The sequence below is a fragment of the Lissotriton vulgaris genome, chromosome 2_1, assembly GCF_964263255.1.
Source record: "Lissotriton vulgaris chromosome 2_1, aLisVul1.2, whole genome shotgun sequence".
NCBI lineage: Eukaryota > Metazoa > Chordata > Amphibia > Caudata > Salamandridae > Lissotriton > Lissotriton vulgaris.
In genome coordinates, this window is record NC_141687.1 from 857,251,880 (window position 1) to 857,271,312 (window position 19,433).

Genomic DNA, 19,433 nt, shown 5'->3' on the forward strand with positions numbered 1-19,433 from the left:
AACTCCAGCGGCAGCTTAATAAATACGTGACATTTATGGACTCACTTGGCCTTAAAGTTAACATCAAAAAAACTTTCACAATGAACATTGGCCCAAGGACAAAAGTCTCCAAGCCCATACTGATTAACAACAACAGACTAGAAAAAACCCCGGTGTACCCATATTTGGGCATCCTAGTGGATGACACAATGAACTGGCGCAAGGCAGTGGAAGCCAGAAATCTCTATTTCCGCCGTGCAACCTCCGCACTAATTGCTTTTTCGAGGAAATTAGGCAAACCAGCCCCTCCGGAACGGTTAGCCATATATTATGCAAAATGCCACAGTGTGGCCACTTACGGAGCTGGTATCTGGGGCCACGGATGTATAGACCAGCTCCAGGTCACCGAAAATGCCTTTATCAAATACATCCTAGCTCTTCCCCAAAGTTCCCCGATTCTAGCCTCGCACCGGGAGCTTGGCATGGAATACATTATCGACACCATCCGATGCCAGCCAATCCTACTGTGGCATCGAATATGGTGTAATCCTGAAAGTCATATAACCCGCTCCCTTATCACTGACTGTCTTGGCCTATCAAATTGGCGGAAAATCCCGTGGCTTAATTACATTCATAAACTCTTTAAAGATCTGGACTGTGAGCACTATTTCCTCGAACCACCTTCAATTGAAGATATCTCAAAGAAACAGCTAAAGCAAATATGTATGGGCCATTTAAGAGAACTCCGAAACCAAGCAGAGATCACCAAAACACAAAACGAGAAAACTTGCTTATTGCAGCCAGGAAAACTCATTCAGCCCTACCTGACATATTTCTTATGGAACTATGAAAAGTTTTTAATCACAAGACTCCGCTTCGATCTCTTTTACCGTTTGGTTTCATTCCCGGAAATGAAGAACTGGTCCCGTAATTTGATGAGATGTCCCTGTGATGAAGTTTCCGTACAATCCACGATTCACGTCGTCCTCTTTTGCAAATATTACAGACTAGCAAGGAAAACATGGATCATTCCCATCCTCCGATCCAGTGGACTCAGACAATCGTACCCAGCACTCTCCCATTTACAATCGCCGAAATCCCCGCATGAAGCCAAACTGATAGCAATCTTTCTCAAAACAGTAATATCAGCACGTCGCAATGTTTCTACCTAAATCAGTATTTCTCCAATTTTCAGAAACCACATCACCATTTCAAAAGTTTCTCTGTACAGTGATTAAAATTTTCGTGATTCTATTGCTTACTGTTTTTACCTTTTGTTCTATGTTTAAAAAGCTCTTTTTAAAATGTACTTTTTATGATTATATAAACTTATAATCGAATAAAAGTTGATGAAACTGAAACTGGGTTGTGGATCTAAAAGTTTTGGGAATTACTGGTCTAGCCCATTCTGCAACTTAAGTGTGTGTTAATCTCAAATGGTAAACTTTGTGCAACACATTTTTGATGGTTTTGAAACGCGGGTGGGAACTCTGAATGTTCTAAAGACAGAAATGTATTAACAGGGTTCTATTTTCAAAAGCCGTTCGAATAAAATGCTCTCACAGAGATAGCTAGCAGGCCTTCAGGCCGCTTTCCGTTTGTTGGAAACAGCACAGATTAATTTTACTACACAGCGGTGACAACGCCGGGACTAAAGGGCTGTAAATGTTAAGAGGTTTGGCAAGCATTCCCCAAGGACATCCACAATTTATGTTGACACAGATCTGCGAGGAACTTTCCATTACCTTTCGAAATTGCCCATATTTTATGCCTCTCTAAATAACGAACCTGGTATGCAGCGTTTGCGAGCCGACTTGACAGGAAAAGGATTTGGTCTGTAATTAACCGGAAGGTCACAGTCGGACTCTATGGTGAAAGAAGGGGCTAATACACAAGCATTTACAGAGCGGTCTCATGAGTGGCAGTGATTAGACACATGGTCTAAAATCAGAATGAACGGGAAACAATTCTTGTGATCAAAAAAGCGTGCTCATTTTAACAGTACGTTCATATTTGGTGAAGGGGAGCACAAAGTGAGGCCGTGAACTGCGTTTCTTGGGCTTTGATGAAACTAACGGGGATGCGGACGTGTCTGGTAGCAAAGCAATCGCTCTGGCGTACCTGTGGTGTCCAGGGAGTCACCGTCAAGGGGCATTTAATTAGTTTGTTTAGTTCCCGGCCACCCTCTGGTCACAGAGGGGCTGGCTTGGCGGTCGACGGGTCCGGTAATATTCGCGGACAGCGCAAGGCAGCCAACATCTCGCCGTGTTAACGACCTCCAGGGACTCTTTAAAGTACATTTCTAACTAGCGGTGAGGGGGCGCTTCCCCGCCTGCTACCACCCACATGGATTTCAAGTCAAAGCTTCTCCAGAAGCCTTTGCCCGTCGTCCCCTGGGGCATAGCTAGATTTAAAATCTGTCTTCAAAGGGTCTCGTTAGTGCGAATTCGTCGTTTGAAAGGCAGCGGGAGCGACAGAGACGTGTAAAAAACCTCCGAAGAAAGCGTGTGCACGCTAAACTGGTAAAAACACACATGGATAAAAGGCGCATTGAAGTCTTCAAACCAGACAGAGCACCCCTCACGCAGCCTACACAGAAGACTTCCGGTGGAAACAAAACACTCCCAGGTATCTGTAGGTCTGGACGCGTTCCAAAGAGCGAGTAAAGGCATGTACTGCGTGCTGCATTAAACCTCCGGTGCCAGTACACTTCTCTGCCAATCAAAGTAGCCACAGCTTGCCAGTGTGTCGCTGATGCTGAAAAACGGAATGCCAGAAAAGGTAAACATGCATTTACAATGCAACGGTTTCGCCTTTGTAAAAGTTAGAGCTATTGGCATTGTAAATGACACATTTTTTATTTATGTGTTGGTTTTGAAAACAGATAAATTGTTGGCATTGTCATTTACAATGCCAATAGCTTAATCTCTCGCAAATGGACGATGGTTACAAAAATTCTTGAAAAGTGCTCTATAGAATCAGGAGGAGTCGGGGAGGGATAATGAATAGAGATAGAGCCAAGAAGGAAAAACAAATTAAACCAGGGTGTCCTGGGACAGCAATTGGGTCCTGCTGACACTGGGGCAGAGAAGTCCGTGCGGGGAGGGCGGGAGCAGGAAACCATGAGTCTGGACCTGCGGTGAAAGGAATAGGGGTAAAGCAGGGGAACACGGCGTGAAAAGGTAGGTAAATCTCAGCCAAGAGGTTACCTGTAGTGAGTAAATCTGAGGTGGCTGGGCGGCGAATGAATCGATCCAGTCCACATCAAAGGAGGCAGCTGATGCGGAGTGGGACTGCAATCTGGGAGTAGGGATGACAGACGGCCCCGGGGTAACTACCAGCGCGTATGGCAGAAGCACACGGGAAAGTACTGGCTGGGGCATCGTAAGCTTACTTAGGAGAAGGTTCTAATCGGCAGCAGGGATGCCGATGTCTGCAGGACGGGGAAGAAATCCGATCAGGCCCTGCATGGTAGTGTTTCAAGGGTCCGGGATGTGTCCGGTAGCGAGACTAGTAAAGTGTCCCACTCTTCCTAATCAACGGTTCCATGTGAAATGGAAACCTGCAATGGGAGGGTGGGGTCACGTGGGTGTAAGGGGACGTGACGCGTGGGAGGAAAAGGAGCTGGTGCATGCTCGCTCAGGGTCGTCAAGGGCATGTGTGTGCATACAATCCACTGCACATCCAGGAGACACGGACAGCGGGAGGGGGGCGGGAACGGGCACACGGACAGCGGGAGGGGGGGCGGGAACGGGCAAACAGACAGTGGGAGGGGGGGCGGGAACGGGCACACGGACAGCGGGAGGGGGGGCGGGAACTGGCACACTGACAGCGGGAGGAGGGGCTTCATGAAGTGCTCTCTGAACTGCGCACGCGCATTTCGCTGAACAGGGTACTTAAGACATACTTGATATGGTCGCCTGTCTGTGCTCCAACGCAAGGATGGTCTGTGTTCGTCCTAACTGCTGGTCCGAACACGGCGTTCTGGACGCCTCAGTGACCGCCTCCCGACCCTGCTTCTTCTCCTGTTGTGGACAGCTTTGGCGGCTAGTACATAAGTCCCTTTTTTGTGTCACTCCTTTGACCACGCCCCCACACTCACTCACTCACGCCGCCCCTACTGTGCTCAGCATTAGAGTTCACATACTTTTTAATGCAGTTCGCCCAGAGGGAAAACCATAGGAAAACAGGGGGCAGAAAGAGACATAGGTGAAGAACAGACAGACAGACGGCAGAGAAATAGTGAGGCAAAAGCAGGCACTTGGATGGCAGAGATAGAGACTAGGATACATGCAGGTTAACAGCGGTAGAGCAAGGCACTGGGGAATAATATGGCACACTGAGAATGTAGACACACAGTGGGCTACACAATAAGCAAATGGGGACACAGAAAAACGAAGGTGGAAAGGAGGTGGCAGAGTACATGGATGGCAGAGAAAGACAATGTGCTAAGTGCAGGTACATTGTGGGACGCACCAGGGACGTGGGTAAATTCAGGTACATTGAGTATAGATAGACAGACAGAAGGCGGAGGGGAAAGGAAGTTGGGCAGACGCAGGGATGAAAAGACAAGCAAACAGGTGGTAGAGAAATATACACAGTGACATGCAGGCACTCGGAGGGCACACAGACACTGAAGCAAATGCAGGTAACACTGCGGCGAGCAGATTCAGACACACTGAAAACCGAGGCTGACATACACTACATATACGTTAAACAACATGCAAATCTGGGAGAGACACAGGGGTAACTGTAAGCAGAGGTGGTATCTGTATATGTAAAGCGCACTATCCCCGGGAGGGAATCCTGGAGCTGGTTAGAAGACTAACAGGAGGCAGAGCAAGGCACTAACTAGGGTGCACGAGAGACAAACCATGGGCAGTATCAGACACTACTACGGCACCAGAACAGTGACGCAGACACATACGTTGGTAAATGACAGGCCCACGCGCAGGAGTGGTGGATACCAGATCTTCAGACAGACACAAAGATGGAAGAAGTGTTAGAGACAGGCAACGTGGCCAGTCAGAGCACACAGGGAAAAGTGACAGTCACTGGAGATACGCGAGGATACACGGGGCACTGACAGGACCGCTTCACGCTTTCCTCCACATCATGCAGAGCTTCACTCTCAGTTCCACTGCCCATCTTCTTCCTCACACACCCAGAGTCAGCTTCCTATATTTACCACACACAGCACCAGCCAGCCCCCTCATTCTCTTCCTCACACTAAAACTTGCTCCTCTTCCCGATAGACACTCTAACTCTTCCCTCCTTTGTCGCCGACTAGGACTCCCTCCTTCATACTCCTTCCTCCTTTGTTTCACTCGCACCTTTGCCCCCCACACGGCCCCTACCTCTCCTACTCCAGAGCCTCCTCCTACCTCAGTGTTGTACTCCAGCAGGGCCTTCTGCACCAGCTCGTGGTCACCCGACTCCAGCTGGTCCAGGATGAGTCCCAGGTCCATCATGGGATGAGGGTGAGTGGTCCACGGGTGAACGGTATGCCTGGTGGCGGCAGAGGGCAGGGAGCACGGGGCTGTTCAGAGGCTGTGCCCGAGCTCAGCTACTGCAGCCGCCCTGTTCAGAGCTCATTCACTTACAGTGCGTGACCTCAGAGGGGGAGGAGGAGGGACGAGGGGGCGGGGAAGGGGAAGTGAGAGAGGCGGGAACGGGGCGGGCGGGGCGAGATTAGGAAGGCTCACAGAGAGCAGAGAGGGCGATGATCTGCGGGAGGCGGAGCAGGAGTTTATTATATAGTATTCTACAACAAGAGGGAGGAGGAAGACTGACATTCAACCGTTTGCAATGTGCTCGATCTGCATGAGAATTCAGATACATATTTCTAATGTAAATACAAGGGATGGATAATGATTCAGTGGTGACGATAAAAGCTGACTGTAGCAAAAGAGCAGAAAGAAGGTAAAAGTGGGTAAGAAAAAAATGTGCTCCTTTATTCTCTTCAAATGGAGGTCGAAACCGTTATTTAGAAAGCAACGGTCGGAAACCCACACAAACATTCTTAACATTCTCAACATTCTAAGCTCTACCAAGTGGCAGCGGGGAAAGGGTGTTGGAGGTGTAGTGCTTAATTTATAATAATAAACAAGATACGTCAATGCTTCACGCGCTGTGTTATGTACTTGTACACCCTAACCCTCTCGGCTCTGTGGATCTGACCGTTTCTCCGAAGCGAAGCAGGAATGCCTCGGAGAAACGCAAGGTCATTTTGGGATTCGGGGGCGTGTTTTTCGTGCTCTCCCCTTTCCATTGGCTGGAAGGTAAAATTCCAGCCAATGGGAAGAGGAGAGGGCAGGACTTAAAAAAAGATCCAGAAACGCCCCCGAATCGCGTCGTGACGGGGAAAGAGTGATTGACAACCAATCTCTTCCAATGGCTAGCCTCCATTTCTTAAGCTAGCCAATGGAAGAGAGAGGCGGGACAAAGCCCCACACTGTACATCAAAAGATTTCGCCTGTGCGAGCACTGCTGCGCAGTGCTACGGACAGGCGAAATCTAAATATATATAATTGGGGTGTAGGAGCAGAGCTCTGAACCCCTTAGAACAAACCAGCAGCATCCAGCCTTAACCTGAAATCTTCCCCATGGATTAAAGACATTGAGGCAAATATTTGGGCGACTCTTCTTTACAAATACTTCTCTAACAGCAAAGATACAAATGTAAACACAACAGGGATGAAAGAAAGACTTTACACAATACAAATAAATTTACCTAAGTCAGTAATCTAGTGCCCTGGTGACCTCAGACCCATTCCACCAATCCGTGGCCACCTGCCATAACAATCTCTGCAGAGCAGCAAACCTCCTTTTTGCTTCTCTGGCAGAGCAAAGTATTACAAATTTTTCTTAAACTATTAAAAAGGCTATTACCTAGTATTTTAATTATAACTGAAGCTATTCATACTGTATGATGTTTTACTCTTTAGTTACACTCAAGGTCAAGTCTTTTACTTTCAGATGTATTATTAAAAACTGTTTCCATAGCACTAGGTTTAGTTTGAGCGCATATCTATTGACAATTTGGCATGCAGCAGCTTAGCACTGAATTCCACCTGCCAGGCTGTGCACCCCTCTTCCTGCTTTATTCCTTAGTGGAGTGCTTGCACATGGGGAGGAAGTCCTAATACCCTCAGGGACGTCACTTCCGGGGCAGGATTCTCTTCATATACTTCAGGGGGCACCTTTTTTGGGCAGGCATAACGTGTAAACCCCACTCTACCTCTTACCCTCACTGTTGGAAAAAAGAGGCAGCATCTGTGAGGCCTGCACAAAAAACATGACACATTTGTCCTTCATGGGGAACCAAAAACCCTAGGGCAGCGCCTGACTCTCAGAGGGTAGCGTTGCAGAGCAGTCTGAGGCTTACTCAAGGAAGGTGTGGTGGGCTAGTAATCGCCATTTGCAGGTGTGCAAAAACAACACTCAATAATTGATTGTCCAGTCTGTACTTTGCTTTATAAAAGTAAGAGTACATTTATTAAACACACACACCACTCAATACTACACACCAATTAACAAATATACATAAGCTGTTGGAATTACTTTGTGACATTGCATAACCTCTCCACCCCTCCCGCGGGGGAGGGGACTAGTACCACCACTCCCATGTATGCACATCATCTTGCCCCCAATGCAATTAGTTGAACCTATCCTGGAGAGAGGGCCCTACGCACTGGCACCATCCCAGTGGCGTCCCCCTCCCATTACCTCAACAAGCATTAAACAGGGATACACCTGCCTTGGTGTCACATGACCCTGACCAAGCATCTCCTACTGACCCTAAAGTATACCCCTCTACATCATAAGGGCTAACAGTCTGGGGTCTTCACCTAAGCCCAGCAGCAAGACTACATGTTTATGCACATTTTAGAATGACAGTACCCAGCACATTTGGATATCATTAAAAATGCATTGCAATTGCAGCCCCTAAAGGCATCACAGATGATCACAGGATTAAGTTGTAAATACTGTCAGACACCCTAGCTGGAGTATCTAGCCACTTAAATCCACTTTGCTTGTGACATCACCTTACACCAGTACTTCACATTGAACATCAGTCCCTTTAAAAGAAATAACCATTAATAAATGCATTTCAGTGCAATTACGCCATTTCACCTCCAGGGGATGCCCTTCTCGAGACATCTCCAACTCAGCCCTTCAATCTTTGATGCACTTCTCAATGAACCACCAGCTGTAGAACAAAAGTTCCAGCCTAGGAGGTGATGCAATCTTCGCTGAGAGTTGAGGGGTTATTCTTATTAAGTCCTCAAGAAACTTAGGGTGGGACTTAGCTTTGTGCTGGGGGCGAGACTGCGCTGCTCCAGCAGCTCCCCCAGCAGCTTTTCACACTCAAGGGTGACCCCTCTCCTCTGGGGGCCACCAAAACGCCAAAAACAATCCATTCCTCATGCCTTGCAAGGCATCATGGGGCGCTTCAAGCTCCTGCCGCTTTCTGGGGCCTCGGTGGGGGGCCCGGTCCCACCCGGACCCCCGGGTAAGGGTATGCGACGTGGGGAGCCCACACCCGGCCACTCCGCGCATTGGTCGGGGGCCCGGTCCCACCCGGGCCCCTGGTTCCTCCTTCCTTCTCCGGGGCCCCGGTCCCACCCGGGACCCCCACAGGCTCTCCACGTTGGAGGGCAGTCCCCGGGACTTGACAAACCTAGGGGGCCTTTTCTGGACCAGCGGCGGAGCCTCACGCGCTTCGCCATCAGGGGGCCACAAGTCAAAGGTCGCTCAACTTCTGGGGGCCATATCTCAGCCCCTGGAGGTCCGATCTGCCCCATTTTTGTGTCTTCTTGCTCCTGGCGGTGCCCCCCAGCCTCTGGGAGCATTCTCCTTCACCCTCCGGGTCTACAAGGGGGTGCATTCTGCAGGGAGCGGTCTGCACTGGCTCCCTGAGCCAGGCTTTTGACTGGCTTTCCTCATGTGCCTCTCTCCTCCCTGTGCAGAGGCCTCTTCTTCTGCGCACCGGTCCTGGGCTCTTCTTCTGGTGCTGTTAGGGGGCTGGGGGGCAGGCAGGGGTGTCCTCCTTCCAACTGCCCATTGCACCAGGCTCCAGCACCTTTCGCCTCCGCAGACCACACCCCAGAGAGAGCTTCTCTTCCTGTGCAAGTACTTTTTAAAAGTTGAGTAGGGGGCTGGCAGAAAGTCTCTGTGGGTCCTATCAAACAGCGACACATCACTTCCCTGCCCCTGCTCCCTCCTTCTTGTCCAGCCTCTGGGTTTGTCAAAATGGAGTCGTCCAGTGTCTCTGGCCACATGGCCTCTGAAACCCAACTCTTTCCTTCTTGGTGCAGCCTGGTGCCTGGCACCTAGTGACAGCTGCTAATGGATGAGCCTGTAGCCCCACCCATCTTCTTCTTTGTGGAGAGGCCTAGCTTGCGGAAGAAAGGTTATCAATCCATCCAGCTGAGGTCAACCCTCAGCCTGGGTCTGGTCATGGCTGGCTCAGAGAAATATGACAGTTCTGTATGACCCAAAAGCAGTACATATGACTTTGGACTCTGCAGAATACTTATTTTCACCTACTCTACAATGGACTTTAGTGCGTGTCTGGAATCTGTAGGCCTTGTGGAAGTCATTTTAGCCATGGGCCCCACATCCCCATAGGGGAATAATGAAGTGAAAACACAGTAAAACACACTGACTTTCCCTGTCATGTTCCTTCCCAGGGTATAAAGCCTATTCCAGGTCACCATCCAATTCTGCATAAGTCCTGCCACACCATTCACTCTGCAGCTGCTTCTGGACTGCGCACGCTAGGAACCTCCCCTGCGCAGCTCCTACACGTGTGCACACGCATGTACACGCGGGTCTGCATGTAACCAGCACAGGGTCGCATACTCCAGCTGCTGCGCAGCGGCCTAGTCAAGCCAGGCAGACACCAGTAAAATCTCCATGCAATCTCCTTCATTATGAGTTCACTGTGGATGAGTCCCAGATTATGAGGCTCCCCCACAGTAAAAGCTGAACAATTAGGTGCTCAAAAAGCGAAAAATCAAGCCGGCCCCTAGTGTCAGAACCACCTTCTAACACTCACTGACTGGTTTGTGATTAATGATGTAGTGTGCGTGTTGTGATTTTTTATTTTCTCTTGTTCTGCGTAGGTACAGGGCGATCCAAAGGACTTAGGTGAGAAAAGTCATCATCACGGGCTATCCTTGGATCCCCTGTAAGTGAACCTAATCCTATACCAAATAAACCTGCAACATAACTTTCTCCAAACAAACTGGTGTGGCTCAGTCATTCACTTTTTGACCTCTCATTTGCATGCATTTGTTGAGTGTAATTGTTGGACTTGGCCCTTCTGGCAGGTTCACCCCTAAACTTTTTGCTTTTAATTGTGACTTGGTGTTAGTGGTTTTTGGATTCTGCGCACTTTACCACTGTGTCCCAGGGTAAAGTGCGTGCGTGTAGTGAGGTGGCCTTCCCTCCCATAGGAATGCATGGGGAAGGTATGTGTCCCTGGTAGTTCCTGATACGTGGTGAGTGCAGGGTCGTGTTTGGTATGTGAGGACTTGTGTGATCAAATGCTGCGTGATGATGTGTGTGGCGTTATTGTGTCTAGTGTGGAAGTGCCACTTCTAGAAGTTGGCATATCTGTGTAATTTATGTGAATTGGCTGTCTGGCTTGTGATTGGCTGGAGCTGGCTGGTTAACCTGGCTCCAGGAGTCAGGCTGGGTCTGCCCCGGTGGTGAGTGGAGAGATCTGCATGATTGATGTGAGGGAGGAATGCACCTGGGACCTGTATAGGGCTGGGCTTTCCCCACACAATGCTGGCTCTGCCCCCTGTGGTGTGACTGATGTCCCTAGCCTGACTAGTGAATGGTGAGAGGTGCTGAGCACACCAGAGTGCTCCAAAACCAGCTGCAAATGGTTTTCCCCCCACCCTGCAGACACAGACAAAGGATTTGTATATATAAAAATGGGCTGTGACCCCCTACAAAATGTTCTCTTCCTGATCATAATTAGGAGGGGGCCTGCTGCTGCTGGGCGCCAGGAGGACCCCCACTGGGGACTGCCTCCCTGCCTGGAGCGCCCTGTGAGCTTGCCCCTGGGCCCAGCATTTGCCCCCCTGCCTACCTACCTACCTACAAGACTTTCCTGGACTCCCTTTTGCCTATACCGCCTGGGAGCGCTTTGCTTTTCATACAAGGAGGGGCTCTGCTGCCCTGAGGAGCGCTGTGCTCAGCCCAGGAGGACTGCTGGAGGCCGCGGCGCAGAAAGGCGGCCTGGGAATTCCCTCCTTTTTTTCGTACGTCTGGCAGGTGCCCACCCTGCATCTTGGCGCGGTCCTAGCGGGTGCCTACCCCGCTTATTTGTGGAGTTTTGTTGCACAGGTGCCCACCCTGCGACTTGACCGTTGCGACTTTGAGTATCGGCGCGGTTGTCCACCCCGCTCATTGCCGTGTTTCTCTTTATTTAGATAGCGGGGAGCCTACCCCGCGTATTTTTACTTTTTTTAACCCCTGACGGGTGCCCACCCCGCCAGGGACTTGTGCATTTGAACGGGTGGCCACCCCGTGTTGTGTCCCGAAGAGATCCGCGCTGAAGATACAGCGCTGTGCAGCACTGTGATTGGCCCCGGGAGTCCCGCCGCGTCATCACAAAGCCTCGCAGCCATTGGTCCGGCCTCGAGGGCTTCCCCCGAGATCCGGAAACAGCAACCGGAGGCCGGGGAGTGGAAGGCAGGAGCCAGCGACCCGAGAGGAGCCCCCGCGCTGCCTAATGTGACCGGTGAGAGAGGGCGGTGATGCTGGCTTCCCCAGCGAGGCTCTCCCAGGAGTGAGAGAGAGCCCCGCCGGCCGTCCTTGAGGAGGAGCAGTGAAGCCGAGCGGAGATGCCGCCTCCCAGCGACCGGTGAGTGCAGGCGTCTCGGTGGGTCCCCAGTCAGTGGAGGAGCGGCCCGGGTGGCAGCGGGTCGCTCCCCTATTGTTCTTCCGCATTGGCAGGCAAAACCCACGGGCTCCCACGCATACGGGGGCATTGCTCGAAAAGGCTCCAAAGTTTGGGGGGACATTTCCTTTCAGAGCCCTGTGGCTCCAACGTTGTGTGGTGGCATTGTTGTTTCGAGCCCACGAGGCTACAGAGGGCATTTTGATTATAGCCCACGAGGCTCCCAGGTTCCCTCGTGATTCTGGGGGCACTATTGTTCCATTGAGTCCGACACGAGAGCCAGGAGGCAGGCTGGTGCAAGGCTCAGTTCTCCAGTTGCCCAGCACTTAGCGGGCAGCTGCTACGCTTAGGCCCTTGTGAATCTATTTTGCTGCCTGCGCAGCCTGCCCTGACTTTGCTGGACACAGGGCGTTTCAGCCCCTGAGAGGCCAGGTTGGCCTGGGGTCAGTTCTATGTGCTTTTGGAAGTAAATGTGTGATTACTTGCCTAATATGATTTATGCATTGCTTTATGCCATACCTCTCAATGTATGTTGTATGCTTTGGAGGTTGTTTTTCCTAATATAGGTTCTACTAGTGAGTTTATGGTTCCCTGCGTGATATTTGAGTAAGGTGTTTAGGATTGCGTAGGTGGTACTTACCTTTTACCAGTGGTTACTGGTTGTTTGCCACATTTTCTATTTAGTGCTACAGTTATTATATGTGCTATGTTCTAAGCGTTATTCCTACAAAGTGCTAATTCTACCAAGTGCTAGTTCTAAAAGTGCTTATTCCTGACAGTGGTCCATGTGGCCCTGTCCCGTGTACATATTCCCCTGTAAATTCTGCCCGTGCCTATGGCACATTGTAAAGTGTGTGTTTATTATCTAATGTGCTTGGTAGAATACAAAGGCTATTTTTATATATAACCTTGTGCGGAGTTTCCTTTGTGGTGGGCCTTGGGTGTTGTCGCGTGCGCAAACGCTTTACACATCGCCTCTGAGATAACCCTGACTGCTCATGCCAAGCTACCAAGAGGGTGAACAGGGGTTATCTTGGCGGGTGACTTCCTTGCCCTGACGTAGAATGGTGGTTTCTGCCTGGCTTTGGCGCAAGCTTTAACCAACCGGAAATCCCCATTTCTAACAGTAATCGAGTGTGTGTGATTGGCTAGCTATGGGATACCTGCACTTTTCGTGCCTCTTTTGTTCGCGGAGGACACATGTACCGTTGTGCAGGCTTGCCGATAGGCGCATGATGATACTTTGTAGTGTACACCCATCAGTCAGGGCGGCGGGTTTCTGCCCCGAAGCCCTACCTTCTCGTGAATGCTCCTGAGCAACAGTTTTCTCAGGCAAGAGGATGAAACTGGACTACATATGCAGACATTCCTTAATTTAGATCAGAGGCATTCTTTAACTCTTTACTATTATTGTTAGACGGGGACCTGGAGGGTCGGCCGAGGACAAGAGGAGAGGCCTCCGGTGAGGGCCGTCTCCAGCGATCGTACAGACAAGTAACTTCCCCCCCACAGATGGACACCACACAAGGATAAGGTTAACGTTCTTTATATGCAATTCTTGAAGTAAGGTGGTACGATACAATGAGATCAGGACACGAGGATCCTCTCAATTCTAGTCTCTGGAAGGGGAAGGGGGTAGCGGGACAGTCTTTGTTACCAATCGGGTATTGAGATGAATCGGTGGGTAGCTCACAATCCTCGAGCTCGGCGTTCGGGAAGGACGGGCCGCGGCAGCGCCAGCAGGTCCCGAGATGGTCGTAGGTAGCAACGGGCCGCGGCAGCGCCAGCAGGTCCCGACGAAGATGGTAGTTGCAAGGGGCCGCGGCAGCGCCAGCAGGTCCCCACGAGGATGAAGGTTGCAAAGGGCCGCGGCAGCGCCAGCAGGTCCCACGAGGATGAAGGTTGCAGAAGGCCGCGGCAGCGCCGGCAGGCTGGACGACAGTTCACAAGGCAGGGCTGCGGCAGCGCCAGCAGTCCGTCAAGGATTAGTTCTTCACGGTGTCTCTCGACTCCAAGATACAACTGCCTTCCTGTTCTGGAGCTGCCCCAGTTATAGGTCTGGCGCCCTTTGATGTCCAGACCCTCGCACTTGGAGGTCGGAAGGTCTGGGATGAGGGAGTCCAGACACCCAGCAGGGGGGTGGAGCCAGCGCCCGGGAAGGCTGGGGGCGATCGGCACCTGGCGGGGGAGAGCCATCGAGACTTCTTTCTCCCATTGACCTGCCAAATGGTCCGTTCACCTCCTGGGTGGATGGTGGTGCCGGGATGTCGGGGCCTGGCCAGGCCCAGGGTTAGGGTCGAGCTGAGGCCACGCGGCCTCCTGGTGCAGTGTCCAAGATGGCGGCCGGGCCGGGCAATGGTGATGACGGTGGCCCGGGCCAGTGATACAGAGATATCCGGGGGCAGGCGTCCCGTAAGGGAAGGGGTTGCGGGTTGCTTCTGTGGGTAGCACCTGGAGGGTCGGTGTCCGGACCCTGTCATGTGGGGAGGGAGCGAACCCTTCATGGGGCCTGTCCAACATGCGTCCCCCCCAGCTGAAGGCGGGGAGAGTCACCCATCCTCTTGGGGACTCTCCTCGTCGAGGCGGAAAAAGCGGGACAGGCCATCCGCGTTGGCGTGGTCCTGGCCAGGGCGGTGCTCCACAGTGAAGTCCATCCCCTGCAGGGAGATGGACCATCGCAATAGTTTGGGATTCTCCCCCCACATCTGCATTAACCATTGCAGGGGGCGATGATCCGTTTGCACCCGAAAGTGGGTACCGAAGAGGGAGTGCCCACACTACTGCGAAGTCCTCCCGCTCGATGGTGCTCCAGCGCTGTTCTCGGGCCAGCAGGCGTCTGCTGATGAAGGCCACTGGCTGGTCAACTCCCTCGGGGTTCAGTTGGGAGAGGACGGCCCCAATGCCATGGTCCGAGGCATCCGTCTGGACGATGAACTCACGGCTGTAGTCGGGGGCCTGGAGCACAGGGGCGGTACACATGGCGGCCTTCAGTTTCTCGAAGGCCGCTTGACATTCGGGAGTCCAGTTGACTGCTTTTGGGTGGTTTTTGGATGTGAGTTCTGTGAGGGGCCCCACAATGCTGCCATAGTCCTTCACAAACCGCCGGTAGTTCCCAGTGAACCCCAAGAAGGCTCAGACCTCGGTTTGGGTTACGGGAGGCCGCCAGGACTGGATGGCAGCGATCTTGAGCTGGAGGGGGGCCACCAGACCACTCCCCACTTGGTGTCCGAGGTAGGTCACGGACCCCTGGCCAATTTGGCACTTGCTGGCCTTGATTGTGAGACCGGCCTGTTGGAGGGCCTGCAGGACCTCTCGGAGGTGGCAGAGGTGGTCTGACCAGTGGCGACTGTATACTGCAATATCGTCCAGGTAGGCGGCGCTGAACTCTTCAAGGCCCGCCAATACCTGGTTCACAAGTCGTTGAAACGTGGCTGGAGCGTTTTTCATGCCGAATGGCATCACTTTGAAATGGTAGTGTCCATCCGGGGTGGAGAAGGCGGATCGTTCCTGGGCCCTGGGGGTGAGGCCGATCTGCCAGTAGCCCGCTGTCAGGTCGAAGATGCTTAGGTAGCGGGCCGCCCCCATGCGGTCGACCAGTTCATCTGCCCGGGGGATGGGATGAGCGTCGGTTCGGGTGACAGCGTTCAGACCCCGATAGTCGACGCAGAATCGGAGCTCGGGGTGGTGCCTGGGGCAGCAGCTTTGGGGACCAGTACGACTGGGCTGGCCCAGGGGCTGTCAGAGGGTTCGATGACTCCGAGTGTGAGCATTTTTGAGACTTCTTCTTGGATGCAGGCGCGCACCTGATCTGGTACTCGGTACGCCCAGTGTCGGATAGGGGGACTGTCCCCGGTGTCCACTTCGTGAAGGCACCAGGGGGTGACCCAGGGGTGAGGGAGAACAGGTTTGCAAATTGCAGCAGGAGGGTCCGACAGTCTTGGCGCTGCTCCGGGGTCAGGGCATCGGAGAGTCGGACCCCGTCCACCGAACCATCTTTTTCACGGGTTCTCAGTAGGTCAGGGAGGGGCTCGGAGTCCTCTTCCGCTCCATTGTCCGTAGCCATCAACAGGCGGAGCTCCGAGCGCACAAAGTGTGGTTTGAGTCTGTTGGCCTGGAGGACCCGAAGGGGGTTCCGGGGGGATTCCATGTCGATGAGATAGGTGACGGGGCTCTTGCGCTCGACCACCTTGAAGGGCCCCGTCCATTTGTCCTGCAAGGCACAAGGTTCGATGGGGGACATCACCCATACTTGCTGACCAGGCTCGAATTCGATGGAGGAGGCATGTTGATCGTACCATTTCTTCATGTCCTCCTGACTGGCCTCAAGATTGGCTTTGGCGATCTCTCTGAATCGTCTGGTCTGATTGCGGAGGGTCAGGAGGTACTTGTAGACGTCTGGAGGGGTCTTCAGGGGAGCCATTTCCCATTCTTCTTTAACTAGGCTGAGGGGCCCTCGAACGGGGTGTCCGCACAGGAGTTCGAAGGGGCTGAAGCCGAGGGACTTCTGGGGGACTTCTCGGTAGGCGAAGAGGAGGCACGGGAGCAGCACGTCCCACTGGCGGCGTAGAGGTTCTTCCAACCCCATGATCATCCCCTTGAGAGTGCGGTTGAACCGCTCAACCAGTCCGTTTCCTTGCGGGTGATAGGGGGTTGTGAATCGGTAGGTGACTCCGCACTGCTGCCAGAGGGATTTCATATATTTTGAAATGAAGTTCGTGCCCCTGTCGCTGACGACCTCCCGGGGGAAGCCCACTCGAGAGAAGATCCCCATTAAGGCTCGGCCTACCACTGGTGCTGTGACAGTTCGAAGGGGGATGGCCTCGGGATAGCGGGTGGTGTGGTCCACCAAGACCAGGATGAATCGATGTCCTTGCGCTGTTCGGGGGTCCAGGGGCCCCACAATGTTTATTCCCACCCTTTCGAACGGGGTGGTAACAACGGGGAATGGTTGCAGGGGCGCCTTGAGTTTGCGGCCGCTCTTCCCGCTGGCCTGGCAGGTAGGGCAGGTCCGGCAGTGGTTGACGACGTCATTTCTCATTTTTGGCCAGTAAAAGTGGGTCACCAGGCGGTTGTATGTTTTATCTTGCCCCAAGTGTCCAGCCAGGGGGACATCATGTGCCAAGTTCAACAGGAAGTCTCTGAAGCGGAGGGGCACCACCAACACTCGACTGGCTCCCAACTCCACGATTCTTTGTTCGCTGTACAGCAGATCATTGTCCCAATAGATCCAGTGGGCCCCGGCGGTGTCTCCTCCGCTCTGGGCGAGTGCTTGCTGTCGCAGTCCCTCGAGGGAGGGACAGGTCTTTTGCTCTTGCCGGAATTGCTCCTGGGTGGGTCCCCCTTCTTGACGCCACTGAGCCAGATCTGGAAGGTCTTGGGGCTGAGCGGGCCCTTCTTGGGTTGGTTCCGGGGGGTCGTTATGGACGGTGTCTTCCGCTGGGGCGACCGTGGGCTGAGGTGCTGGCCATTCGGGTTCTTCAGGTCTGGGGATGGTGCGGGCGGCCATGGACCGGGTCGTTACGCAGGCCCAGTCCGGGAGGCCCAACATCCCCAGGTGTTCTCTTCTTTCAACGGCCGCCCACGGGGAACTCTCGAGATCGTTCCCCAGGAGGCAGTCCACGGGGGCATCATCGCGGACAGTCACTTTCAGCATACCGGACACTCCCCCCCCATTCGAAGGGGACGCAGGCCATCCGACACAGGCTCTCAGAATTGTCGGCCGATCGGAGGGGGCAAAGTACGTTTGGCAGGATGTGTTCTGGGGTCACCAGGTGACAGCGGACGGCCGTGTCACTGGCCCCCGTGTCACGCAGGGCTTCGGCCTTGCGCCCATTTATGTTCACCCACTGGCTGTATTTCCTGGTGTTGGTGGGTAGGGGAGCCCGCGGGATCATGTCTCTTCCCCCTAGGCAAGCCAGGACCATGGCGGCGGGTTCCCACTCGGGTTGCTCCTGCTCGTATTCTTCATGCTCTTCGGAGATTTGCTCTTCTCCTAGGGCGGCGGCAGCTACCTGGCGGGGCCCGGGAGTCTGGTTCTTTGGGCAGTTCGGGTCACTGGCATAGTGGCCGACTCACTGGCATCGGTGGCAAGTAACATTGGCTCGGAACCCTGGACGCATTGGGGAATTGCCCCGGCCGGCCGGGGGCGGGGTGTTGTTAGCGGGAGCGGCCGGGACGGCGTCTCTGCCCCGGCCCTGGCCTCGTCCTCCTCGGGGACGATGATGACCCTGGTTGGTTCTGTTCTGCTCGTTTGGCCCACTCCGGGCCACTCGGGTGCTTTCCCATCGGTCAGCCTCAGCGGCGAGTTGTCGTGGTTCAGTCAATTTACTGTCGAGGAGGTGCTGCCTGAGCTCGACGAAGCAGTTGTTGGAGAGGTGCTCCCACACAATGAGGTTGAAGAGCTGCTCGTAGGTTGTTACGTGGCTACCCTTGATCCATCCCTCGAAGGCTCGGCTGAAATAGTTCACATATTCTACCCAAGTTGTACCCGGGATCCGGGTGCAGTCGCGGAACCTCTGGCGGTACATTTCGGGTGTAAGCCCATATCGAGTGAGGAGGGCGGCCTTAATGTTGTCATAGGACGTCATTTGATGGTCCGGGAGCTGTAGCAGGGCATCGCGGCCTTCATTGACGAACCTCCCCCATAGACCGGCTCCCCAGTCACTTCGATCGATCCGGTGGGAGGTCATGGCGATCTCGTAGGCCTTGAACCACTGTTGTATGTCGTCGTTCCGATAATATTCTCGGACGACATCTTTGGGGATGTGGACCTTTGGTTCTGTTGTTCCTGGGGTGCGCGGTTGCTCGGGCACCCCTAGGTCTTTGTTCTGTTTCCGCATTTCTATCTCTGCTAGCTTGCGCTCGTGTTCGTATGCCAGTTTCTTTTCTTCGAGTTCTCTCTGTCTTTGCTTTTCTTCCCGCTCTTCTCGGAGCCGTAAGTGTTCTAAGTTTATCTTTTGTTCCGCCAGTTTCAGCTCTCCGTCCAACTTAAGCCGTGCCAACTCTAACTCGTGTAGTCTGCTTTTTTCTCGTTCTTGGATCTCTTCCCGGGAGAGACCCGCTCTCCTTTCTTCGGTCGGAGTGGTGCTTGTCTCTGGTGCTTCGATGTTTTGGTCCCGGGGTCTGGCAGTATTTGTTTCTGCCCAAGATTCTAGGGCGTGTTTAAAGTCATCTTTCGTGCTCAGACCGGTGGTAGCAATGCCTAGTTCCATACAAAATTGTTTTAGCTCTCGATGGCTGTATTCTTCTAGTTTTTCCATTTGGAATTTCTCTGTAGATCCGCTCTCTTTGGTCGACATTGTGGTTTAGTCGTGGGGTGAGTTACTCTATGTACGATTACGCGTTGGTTCGGATCGCGCCGCTGGCCACCAATGTTAGACGGGGACCTGGAGGGTCGGCCGAGGACAAGAGGAGAGGCCTCCGGTGAGGGCCGTCTCCAGCGATCGTACAGACAAGTAACTTCCCCCCCACAGATGGACGCCACACAAGGATAAGGTTAACGTTCTTTATATGCAATTCTTAAAGTAAGGTGGTA

At 53.0% G+C, this 19,433-nt stretch overlaps 1 protein-coding gene across 2 annotated transcripts in view; it reads right to left on the reverse strand.

The window, feature by feature from the left end:
• UBE2F (ubiquitin conjugating enzyme E2 F (putative)) overlaps positions 1–19,433 on the reverse strand; it is a 1,298,841-nt gene that overhangs the window by 111,655 nt on the left and 1,167,753 nt on the right. The window lies entirely within an intron of this gene.